Here is a 12,227-nt window from a genome sequence, read left to right as displayed (position 1 = left end):
AGATTTACACGCACAACAACTCCAACAGCTAACAAACCAGCGCGGTGAATCTAGTCGTCGTCCGACCGCTAATCAGATAGATAGCGACTCAGAGGTAGAAGAAAATCTTAACATCGAGACTCCCCGCGAGAACAGGAATACGGAAGGCGTTCTTAACGCTGGGGGTGGTATCAATATCCATCCCCAAAATCGCCAGAAGAGAGAGGTAGGCGAAGATCTTAAGATGAAAGACTTGGAAAGCAAAATCAATGCTTTGATGTCTGCCCAAGAAGTAAAAAAGACTGGCATTCCGTGTCCCTACCCGAGGGAGTGGGACTCCATTCCATACCCACCGAAGTTCAATTTGATCAACTTCACACCATTCGATGGAAGGGGCTCCCCTACCCAACACTTGATTTATTTCAAGTCTCACCTGGGGATCATTTCAGGTAACGAACCTCTAATGGTACGATCGTTCGTAGGAACCCTTCGCGCTGCTGCATTTGATTGGTACCGCCGGCTTAAACCGGGAAGTATCACTACATGGGACGATATGGAAAGCATGTTTCTCGCTAATTTCTTCGACGATGACACGGAGGTGTCAATCGGGACGCTCTTTGAAGAAAAGCAGAAGGATGGAGAACTCGTGGAAAACTTTGTTAAACGCTTCCGGAACAAGGCAATGAACTGCCGAGATCCGGTCACGGAGGAGTTCATACTCCAGACGTGCCATAATAATCTTTCCATAGATGTATTAGAAGCTATGGGAACAGCACCGTCCAAAACGTGGAAGGATCTGAAGGTCCGAGGGGAGCAAGCTGAGCGATTCCTCCGAAGGAAGAAAGCCGAGAGGGGTCAATCAACAACTAAGCCTCCGAATTCTAACTTTGCCTCTCGTGGCAAAGGCAAATCACCTGCAACAGCTGTTGACGCTAACCAGACGTCGCAAAAGCAACTCCGAAAACAGCAAAAGACTTCGGGTCCGAGACTCCAAAAAGAGTACTCTTTCAAGGACGAAGACGTTCCAGCCATCTTCGAAATGGCAACAACGACCTCCAAGGCAACAGAAAACTTCTGAGCCAAAATTCCCGAAGGAGTATTCCTTCAAAGAAGATGAGGTCCCTGGTATCTTCAAGTATTTGATGGAGAACAACAAAATTAAGCTACCTCCGATCACCGACCATGAAGGAGCCCAGAAAATTACAGATCCGCGGTATTGTGCATTTCACAGAACAGTCCATCATCCTACAAAGGCGTGCTACGCTCTCAAGGACAAGATTCAGGCCTTAATTGATGTAGGAATTATCACGCCGAAGCAGCCTAAAGAAAAGAAGGTGGGCGCAAACGCCGTTTCCGTTAGTTTCGGTTCTGTCCCTCTAGCGTGGTTTCAACCAAAACCCGTATATAAGGTACAAATGAAGACCGTCAACGATGATCCTTACGGACAACGTCAAAAAGGACTCGTACAGCATATAACTCCTAGCGGCGAAATTCTTTGGGTTCATCCGGACTTGTTAGAAGACGAGCAATGGGTAGGAACCTCATCTAAGAAAAAGCATAGGGGTAAAGGCAAAACCTGCTGCCCCACCACAGCAATTCCCGAAAAAGATGATGAAGGTATTCCCACCTTATCACTTTCTGAAGACGAACAAGAGGCTCTTGCCACTAGGGGTGGAAATGAATATCATTATAAATACCCCGAGACTTCAAACGCAAATGCCAAGACTTTAACAGAACTGGGGGTGGTTACAACTCCCCTCGCACCAGTTGAAAAGGCTCAACAAAAGTCAGCTAATAAGCAAAAATAGAAAGAGCCTCAACTCCAAGAGACTCAAAACCCGAAGCAGTCTCGATTCAGTCGTCCGATTGGGAGAGATAAACCGGGAAGTTCAAACGCTCCCTACCGCTTTGATGTCATGGCTCAGCTAGCTAACATCCCGGCGAGAATAACCTTATATGAGTTATTGCGCCTCTCCAAGGATACAAGAGAAGCATTGCGAGAAGCTTTAGCCGATTCTGATGCGTTCCTTACTCAAATCAAGCCGGCCCGCGAAGAAACGGAATCATCAATTCAACTTTGCAATTTATCAGCCAAACAGTTTCCTCATATCACATTCACCAAGGATGACATGCAAGTGAGGAACTCAAAGCATGATAGGCCCTTATACTTCACTGGATACATTGGCTCCAGCGTAGTTAACCGAGTCCAAGTCGACCCGGGTTCCGCTGTTAGCATCATGCCACTCCGATTGATGAACAATCTCAGAATCCCAGTAAGCAAACTAGCTTCCACGGGTACCGTTATATATGGGTTCAATACCAGTGGATCCAGACCTTTGGGTAAAATCCGGATAAAATGCCAACTTGGAGATCTAAAATCCGAAGTTACGTGTTACGTAATCGACGCAGAAACCTCCTATAATTTACTATTGGGTCGGCCATGGATCCATGGTAATCTTATAGTTCCCTCTACTCTTCATCAGTGTCTAAAATACATAGATGCAAATAGTGAGGTCAAGACGGTGGTCGCAGATAAACAACCGTTTAAGGGATTGGAGAATTACTTTACCGATTCCCTTCTTTACGGCGCTGAATCTGACACTGAATCATCGGCTCAAGGCACGGATAGCGGGGGAGAAGCTGACATAGAGGCAGGATTTGATTACAATGGCGGTTTTGTACTAAATGACATTGTACCCTTTGTAATCGGTCTTGACGATGACGAATCGTCAGACGGTAGTTGTAACTGGCAGGGGAGAAGCTGACATAGAGACAGGATTTGATTACAATGGCGGCTTTGTACTAAATGACATTGTACCCTTTGTAATCGGTCTTGACGATGGCGAATCGTCAGACGGTAGTTGTAACTGGCAACTTGCCGAAGAAGTAATAAATGACGATTTAGAGTACTTACCGTGTTTGACTAATGTCGTGCAGGAGTTGTACGATAATCCCGACATACATATGCCGCTTCAGTCATCTTGCTTCACGAAAAAACGTTTCCAAGACTCGTTTGGAACAACCTTTGTCATTCCTGCGAAAGCAGGGGGTGAAAAAGAGTTGGTGTTCGGCAAAGGGGAAATATCCCCACCATCATATCTCTCCCCAGAGGAACATAAAAATGAGGAGAGGTCCGGCCTTCATTCATCTAGATATAGTCATCAAGCGCGTGATTACATGGAAAAATGGGGATATAATTTTGCGCTTGAAGAAGGTCTTTGTTTTGGTCGAGGCCCACGAGTTCCACCTCGTATGGCCTATGTACCAGAAGGAAAATCCTATAACTATTATAGTCATAAAAGGGGTCTGGGTTATGATTCTGACGACGAGTGTTGTTGGCAAATCGTAGATCACTTAACAAATCAAGAGGGATATTCATCCGACTCGTCCAGTTGGGATTCAGATGTCAGCCTGGGAGACATATTCAAAAGTCTGATGTCGAACATGACCACAATCGACTCTTCCACTATACAAGAAGATGACCAACTACCGGCTTGGGAAGATCCCTGGGTTCATCATCTAAATATACAGTATGGAGATCGATTCGAGCAAAGAGAACCTCCTACCGAAGATAAAGTGGTCCAGATAAATATGGGTAATGAGACGAATCCAAAACCAATATTTATAAGTGATAGTCTTCCACCAGAGGAAAAAGAGGACTTAATTTCCCTCGTCAGAGAATTCATAGATGTTTTTGCTTGGAATTACGAAGATATGCCAGGGCTTGATCCGAACGTAGCAGCCCACCGCCTTAATATCAAACCGGATGCAAAGCCTGTTAAGCAGCAGCAGAGACGGTTCCGCCCACAAATCATGGAAGCAATTGAAGAAGAGGTTAAAAAATTAATCGATTCTGGTTTCATCCATTGTTCCGGTCCTCAAGAAGAACGGGAAAATAAGGATATGCATTGACTTCAGAGACTTGAATAATGCGTGTCCGAAAGATGATTTCCCTCTCCCTATCACAGATGTTATTATTGATAACACATGTGGGTTTGAGAGGATGTCCTTTATGGATGGATTCTCGGGTTACAATCAAATCAAGATGCACCCAGAAGATGAAAAACATACCGCATTCAGGACACCTCTCGGAGTGTTCTGCTACACAGTGATGTCTTTTGGTCTAAAGAACGCGGGCGCCACTTATCAATGGGCCATGTCCAAAATTTTTCAAGAACATCTCCGTAAGACCGTCGAATGCTATGTCGACGATTTGGTAGTGAAGAGCCGTAATAAAAACGATCACCTCAAGGATCTAAAGACTATGTTCGAGCTTATGCGAACTCACCAGTTAAAGATGAATCCCACCAAGTCTTTCCTCGGAATGTCAAGTGGTAAGTTTCTGGGATTTGTCGTCACTACAACGGGTATCCGAATCGACCCTGATAAAGTCAAGGCGATTAATGAATTACAACCTCCGAGAAATCTCAAGGAGCTCCGAGGATTGCAAGGGCGATTAGCTTATATCCGTCGGTTCATCTCGAACCTTTCGGGAAAGTGTCAGCCATTCTCCAAACTCACAAAGAAAGGCGTGTCGTTCGTATGGGATGATGCGTGTCAAAAGGCATTCGAGAGTATTAAAGAATATCTCTCAAAGTCTCCTGTACTCGTTGCACCGAAATCGGGTAAACCGTTCTTGATTTATATCAAGGCGACGAGCCACTCATTAAGTGCATTACTTGCGCAAGATGACGATAACGGTCGTGAGCAGGCGGTATATTATCTAAGTCGGACCTTGATAGGCGCTGAATCCCGATATCCCATGATCGAAAGGGAATGTCTTGCCTTGGTATTCGCGATACAAAAGATGCGACATTACCTAGTAGGACAGACTATTTATGTTATCTCCAAAGTTAACCCAGTCCGAGTATTCATGACACAACCCGCTTTCATGAACTGGCGCTTGGCAAAATGGGCCTTACTCCTGTCCCAATATGACCTGCACTTTAAACAACAGAAGTCGGTAAAAGGACAAGCCATCTGTGATCTCTTGGCAGCTAACCCAACTACGGATACGCCCGAGATATACGACGATTTGCCGGATGAAACCCATGAAGTTAACGCAACCTCTTGTCAACAAGTATGGCGTTTATACTTTGATGGTGCTTCTCGAGCGACCAATATAGCAAGTGCTCCTGGATCTTCTAAGATTTCCTCCGGAGTTGGAGTCGTCTTAGTCTCCCCAGGAAAACATGTGATACCTCGAGCTTACTCACTAACCAGGCCCTGCTCAAACAATGTAGCCGAATATAATGCGTTACTTATTGGGCTCAGCTTTGCTAAAGAGCTGGGGGTTGAGTATCTCGAAGCCTTCGGTGATTCTCAACTAATAGTTAAGCAAGTTCAGGGAGAGTATGAAGTCAGAAATCAGGATTTGATACCATACCACAAGGCAGCCGTTGAGATGGCAGAATCGTTTGAAAGATTCTTCATCGAATATATTCCACGCCTGCAAAACACGTACGCAGATGTGTTCAAGAGGTATATTCAACTCAACTCGAGCTTGAACCCCGAGATTGGCGTTTCCCTATCATCGATTATGTCCTACATGGGATCCTACCGGAAGATGTGAAAGAGAGGGATTCAATCCGACGAAGGGCGGCAAGATTTTACTATAACACGGAGAGTCGAACGCTATATCGCAGGGGGTATGATGGTTTACTGCTACGTTGTTTATCGGTTAAAGAGGCGAAGGAAGTCCTCAAGGAAGCGCACGAAGGGGTTTGTGGTGCACACCAACCCGGTCCCAAACTTTATGACCGCATCAGAAGAATGGGATACTTCTGGCCTCATATAATGACTGACGCAGTTGCATACGCCCGAAAATGTCATGAGTGTCAGATACATGCGAATTATATGCACCAACCGCCGGAGTATTTGCATCCGTCGGTCACATCATGGCCATTTGAAACTTGGGGAATGGACATCGTTGGTCCTATAAATCCCCCGTCGATCAAAGGTGACCGGTTCATCTTAGCAATTACTGACTACTTCTCCAAATGGGCTGAAGCGGTCCCACTCAGAGAAGTTAAAACAAGCAACGTCATCGCATTCATCAAACACCATATTATCTACCGGCATGGTGTCCCAAGACGAATCATACATGACAACGGTCCTCAGTTTGTCAGCAACGCCTTTATCAGGTTTTGCGAGAAGTTTAAAATTCAGGATATCTCGTCAACGGCTTATAATCCCACAGCGAATGGATTGGCTGAAGCTTTCAATAAGACTATCATAAAACTGTTGTCAAAACTCGTGAAGACCAATAAGCGAGATTGGGACGACAAGCTCGGCGCGGCTCTGTGGGCCTATCGTACCACAGTGCGCACGCCGACGGGAGCAACCCCATACTCTTTAGTGTACGGGTGTGAAGCCGTCCTTCCGTTAGAAATACAAATCCCATCTCTTCGAATCGCTCTCGCAACCCAGATGACGACCGAAGAGCAACATCAGAAACGCCTCGAAGAACTCGAGATGCTTGACGAAAAGCGCTTAGAAGCTCAGCAACATATTGAGTTCTACCAAGCCAGAATATCCCGAGCTTTCGATAAGAAGGTTCGACAACGGAGTTTTAAGGAAGGAGATTTGGTCTTAACTGAAAGACGGCCTATGATCCTTAACTCCAAGAAGAAAGGTAAATTTGAACCCAAATGGGACGGACCATTCGTAGTAGAGACAGTCTACTCGAGTGGCGCATATCGCCTAGTTACCAAGGATGGTGACCGGCTCATGATGCCAATAAATGGCAAATTTCTGAAAAAGTACTACCCTTAGTACATTCAGAATTCATTATTGACGGGAAGTTCCTGGAGAATACCATATACGATATTCTTAAGGATAACCCGGAAACAACCAGCTGTTCTCTAAAATAATTCAAACCTGGTTATAGGGAACCCCTGCTGTAATCGTCTAAACAATCTTTTGTGAGATGAGATTTGATTACTTGTTAGAACCAATCTTTCCTCACAAGAAAATTCTTAGTATCCCTCATTATCAGATCAGTTTACAACAGGCCTAAATTCCTTGGGCCAAGTCTGACTGCCACTATGATTGATACTCGCATTCCTACTTTGAAGTTGCCTTCCCCTCTTCGGCAAAGAAGGCCTTCGCTCTACACTGAACGACCAAACCTACGAAAGTTAGGGTCGTCTCAATATCCCCTTTTGGTCTAACTATCAAGTCACTTGGGCCAAAATTGGATTTCTCTTCGATAAACGAAAACAGTTCATGTCTGTCTCTTCAGCCAAACCTATAAAAGTTAGGGTTGGAGTTTGAATTTCATCTTGATAAACAAGAAAACTTATTCCCGGATCAGATAACCTAGACTATAAAAGTTGGGGTAAACTGAATCCTCCCGATTCTCAGGATGGAGATCCCATTCTTAGTTTCATTTCACAGATTCTTGAAGTGGAGATCCCACTTTTAGTTTCTTCTGCATATCAAGGATAGAATATAAAATTCTGCTTCTTTGGTATCGGGTTCACTTCTCCCTCAAAAGAAGGACTGAAGAAAGAATATAAAATTCATCCTCTTCAGTATCTGGTTCGTTTTTGTCCTATAAAAGGATGCTATATTTTCAACTCCCAAAATCCGTACCTCACAGGTACGGGGAATTTTATCCCGAATCCTAAGAAGGGATAAGTCAACGTCTGACACACGTTGCCGGTTTAGTCTTTCACCAATTGAAAAAGACACCAGAATTCTAGTCTGGGGAATTTTATCCCGAATCCTAAGTAGGGATAGGTCAACGCCTAACACGCGTTGCCGGTTTAGTCTTTCACCAATTGAAAAAGACACCAGAATCTGAGTCTGGGGAATTTTATCCCGAAGCCTAAGCAGGGATAAGTCGGCGCCTAATACGCGCCGCCGGTTTGTCTTTTACCGTAAGAAAATGACCAAGTCTACGTATTCAAATTCGTAGCATTAAGTCTAAAGGGGTTCATCCCTTTAGCACAACGTTACTTGTGAAACGGACCTAGATAATTCACAAGCTAGCCCGATTCAAACGGTAGTCGGTAAAGGCATACCAAATCCGTTGACGGCTGAGGATTTGCCAAAAATCCTACAAGTATTACGGTTGATTGTTCTAAAAAGAATGAGAAATCATAATAAGAATAAAAAGCGCACTGAACAAAACATGCATATCATTAACAAAAATGTTCGGATACAACAGTCACAATCACTTAACATTGTATTTTAGACTAATGATTTCTTGCTCAAGCTTGATTAACTCTTCAGCATAAGCACGTTCAAGCTCACGCTGCAGCTCGGTTTTGAAGGAGTCCTCAGAAGCAGATAATAGTTGCGCGGCTTCTTCCTCCATCCTGGTTAATCTTTCCCTCGAGAGCATCACTTTGCTGGATATCACGGCCTTGCTATGCTCCTCCCCAGCCTTGGTCACCTCCAGAATAGTTCTTCGCTGCTTCGCCTCCACCAGCTTTCGCTCAAGCTCCGCTATTTCGACGTCAACAGAGGCTAACGACGAGTCAATTTCACGTAAATGAGCCGATCTTTCGGAAAGAACTGCCTCCGCTTGGTCGACCCGTTTTCGCTGCGCCTGAATCCCAATTTCGATCGATTCTCGAGATTCACGCCATGTCTGCATACGAGCCTCCATTTGCGCAGCAACATACCCAGAGACACCAATAGATTGGAGTTCCTGGAGTTTCACAAACCTACGCTCAAATTGATTTACATCGTCGGTCAAAGCTTCAGCGATGTCAAGGGAGACAGTATCCTTTATTAAGGCTATTTTGCGCTCAAGGATCGGGTGAAAATCACCGAAAGGGAGTCTCTTCTCCAGAAGTTTACCGATCAGTGACTCTACAAAATTGAGAAAATTGCCAACTTCCAAGCAGACAAGGAGCTTATCTGGGTCATCATCAGACAATAAAACATCAACGCGCGCGCGCAATTGAGATGACGATCCTAAAAAAAAAAAAAGAAAAATGAAGAAAACGCAAAGTCATGAATGTCCAGAAATAACAAGTCAAAAAATATATATATAAGAAAAAGATAGCGCACGAGATTTACCAGTCCCTGAAGAGCTCTCGGCAACCGAATGCACTACGCCCGCCTCTCGCCGCTCAACTTCGCAAGTCGCTGGGGGTGGCACAGATGTAGTAACTGCTGTAGCAAGAAATCAAGACCCTCAGATTCACCAGATTTCCCATTAGGAGTAGTTGCACCAGTCATTATGACTGGTCCTACGATTTGAATCTTCCGATGAGTGGCTAAGGAACCACGAATAAATAAAACATGCGAAGAAGAATCTTACGGGCGGGTGAGTCAGCGGTGATTATCGGGTCAACAGCCTCGTATTGGGCTTGTTCACGCAACATATCATCCAGCAACATATCGTCGGAAGCCGACACCGGTTCACGCGAAGCCAGATCCTCTTCTTCAAAAGATGCGTTTTGGGAATCCTCCTCTTCACCTTGACCCTCTATTACCGTATCTGTAAAAAGGTGCGAGGGTCAAAATATAGTCGTTCCAACTCACCAGACCATATAACAAAATTTTACCTTCAACGGCAATGTTGGATTCCAGCACCTGTTCGCTTCGATCCACCTCTTGTAGCTTTTCTAACAGAGTAAGAAGCAGAGAAACAGTTAGCGGGGATACGAATTCTCCATCGGTCATTGCCCGCCATCCGAAAGAGGCGCTACTGGTTTTTAGAATACCTGGACTCTCAGCATGCTCGGTCAAACCTGCCTCGATGTCATGACCCACCTCGGTCTCGCCGAAAACGTTGGTCTCTGCGCCTGTACCCTCTTCTGGCCTGATTCCCGGAATTGGGGTCGAGAAATCAAGATCGGGCGAAGAGGCGTCAAAGACAAAGTCGCTTGGGAAATCTCCTCCTGCAAGATACGAAAATTGTTTAAATTCGAAAGCTCAACGTATGTCGGAAGGAGCTATACAAAGAGGTACTCACCCCTCTCAACGGTAACACCTTGAGTCGAGGGCATCGTTTCAGGATTGCTCCTCCGCTTAGAAGTCAACTTCTTGCGTTTAGCCGGGCGTCCCTCTTCAGTTAGCCTCTCCTCTGAAAATTTAGAGCGCAATTCACGCCTTGGAGTAACCTGATCCGCGGAACGAGACCGCGTCCGAGGAAGTAGGCTGGACTCTTCTCTCTCCTCCTCAGAAAATGCACCTGGGATTTCAACCGACATCTTGTTAGGATAGGTGAACAAGACTTGCATCTTTGGCCTCTTTACATGAGGTGAAGATTTGGATAGTTGAGAGCGGCGAGTCCTTTCAGCAAGTGCTAATTCAAATAACTCTAAAGAAGAGGGATCTAACACACCTGTTTCCGGTGCTTCTTCTCCACCATCGCCACCAAGCTCTGCACCACCCTCAACCTGAGGTTCCATAGTTGGCTCCTTTTGCTGTGGATGGTTAGGAAGACCCACAGGATCCTTCTTTCTCTTCTCAAGCTCAGACTCATATACCATCCGAGTAGCAACTCGAGAAGCTTCTTCGTCGGTGGACTCGGTAATCGTTTGAACTGGCACATGTTCATTAGCTCCCAAAAGCCACCGGCATTGTAGAAAAGTCAGCTCTAACTTGCGCTCAACGCCATGGAGATTAAATTTGGCACCGGTGCAACCAGTAATGTTCCAAAGCCACGCTCGAGCCCCATCCACTAAACCTCCACGGGTCTGGAGCCGTCGGTTTGGGTTTCCAACATAAATCTTATCGTAACCAAATTGATTAGCGAACCGACACGGCAAGTAGGGCTCTATGTAACAATGATTTCGAACTCGGAAAACCACATAGCCTGGCCGAATGTTAACCAACCAATCGAAACAGCCGGAATCAAGAAAAGTCCTGCCCGTACCTGGCTTTTCTACATCTACCAACGAATCGCCATACTGACCCGAAAATCGTGGAAAGCAAGTAGGAAAGACCCAGCATTTATGATTCTGAAGCTGCTTCCTAACATCAGCAAAACCTCGTCCTTTCCACTTACATTTCTCTATTACTTGAAGAAAGGGAAGGGAAGGATCCACCGAGGACGGCGCCCCCATCATATCGGATCGATGGAGCACTAACCAAGCTATTAAATAGGTATAAGGTAGCTCCACTTTTGAGTGAGGAACCTGAGTAGGTGGCGTGTTCTCTTGACTAAATCCATTTACCACCTAGCGTAGCCCTCTGCAAATACCCGCGGTCATTGCCGGAAGAAGACACAAGATTTTCCGATGAGCAAGCAGAACCGCTGGAAACAACACTTCGGGGGAAAGTACGTCACAAGACTGGTATGGTACTACACATTTTTTTAACCACAGAGCAAGAAACCCAGCAAGTAATGTCATGGGCTGGATCGGTTTGACTCCATGCCATAAGAAAGTTCGAAACTTTGTTCCGGCAGCAAAACCATCCTCAACACCAGCTGTAGTGTAAGATTGAGCATTTGACTTCTCAATTAGCTCATTCACTTCGAAAGTAGTCAATGGCGATAACACACAAATCGGTTCATTCTGAATGTTGTCCGTATTCTTGAAAAGATAGTCTGAGAACTTCTTCAAACTGATTTGCGGTCGCGATTTCTTGGATAAAGGATCGATACCAGCAAGAGCAATGTGATAATGACAAACAAGGTCCCAGAAGGTATTATAACGGTTGGGAGTCCGCGACCTCAGTTGCTGCAGTTCCTTAGTAGAGGGGAAGTATTCCTGATAAATCATGTTCCCCATCGGAAGACCGGAGATTTTATGCATCTCGTGCAACGCTAATCCTAATTCACCATGTTTAGTTAGAAACGTATTGGCGTCAGGATTGTAGAATTCCAGCAGCGCCAAAAAGTGAGGAACACTCATAGCCAGTCCATAAGTGGTAGCACGAACGGCTGCATATAAGCCACTAGCCTTCAGGTCTTCACCGAATCGATCCAAGATGTAGTGGCTCAAACGGGTCCACCATAGTTTATCCGATGAGTGTATCCAGCCATAACATCGATGACCGGCTACCGGCATCTCTCGGCCCAAAGCCGCAAGCCGATTCCTCACAGTGTTCGCAACAGTGAAGACCTCATCCTTGGGTGGGTCACTCAGTCCAGTAATCCCTGGATGCAAACCTGTAATCCGATTCCGATTACTCGAATTGACCGTACCGCGGGTAATATAACCACAGTGAATGCGCTCGTGCTCTTCTGTTAGTCTCCATGACATCTCCCGAGGAAGAGCTTGGCATCGAAGCTCGGCAAGGGAACGGTGGCGAGGAATCGGAGGAAGATATAGATAGCC

Source organism: Asparagus officinalis, chromosome 9, assembly GCF_001876935.1.
Source record: "Asparagus officinalis chromosome 9, Aspof.V1, whole genome shotgun sequence".
NCBI lineage: Eukaryota > Viridiplantae > Streptophyta > Magnoliopsida > Asparagales > Asparagaceae > Asparagus > Asparagus officinalis.
This window is presented reverse-complemented; position numbering follows the sequence as displayed.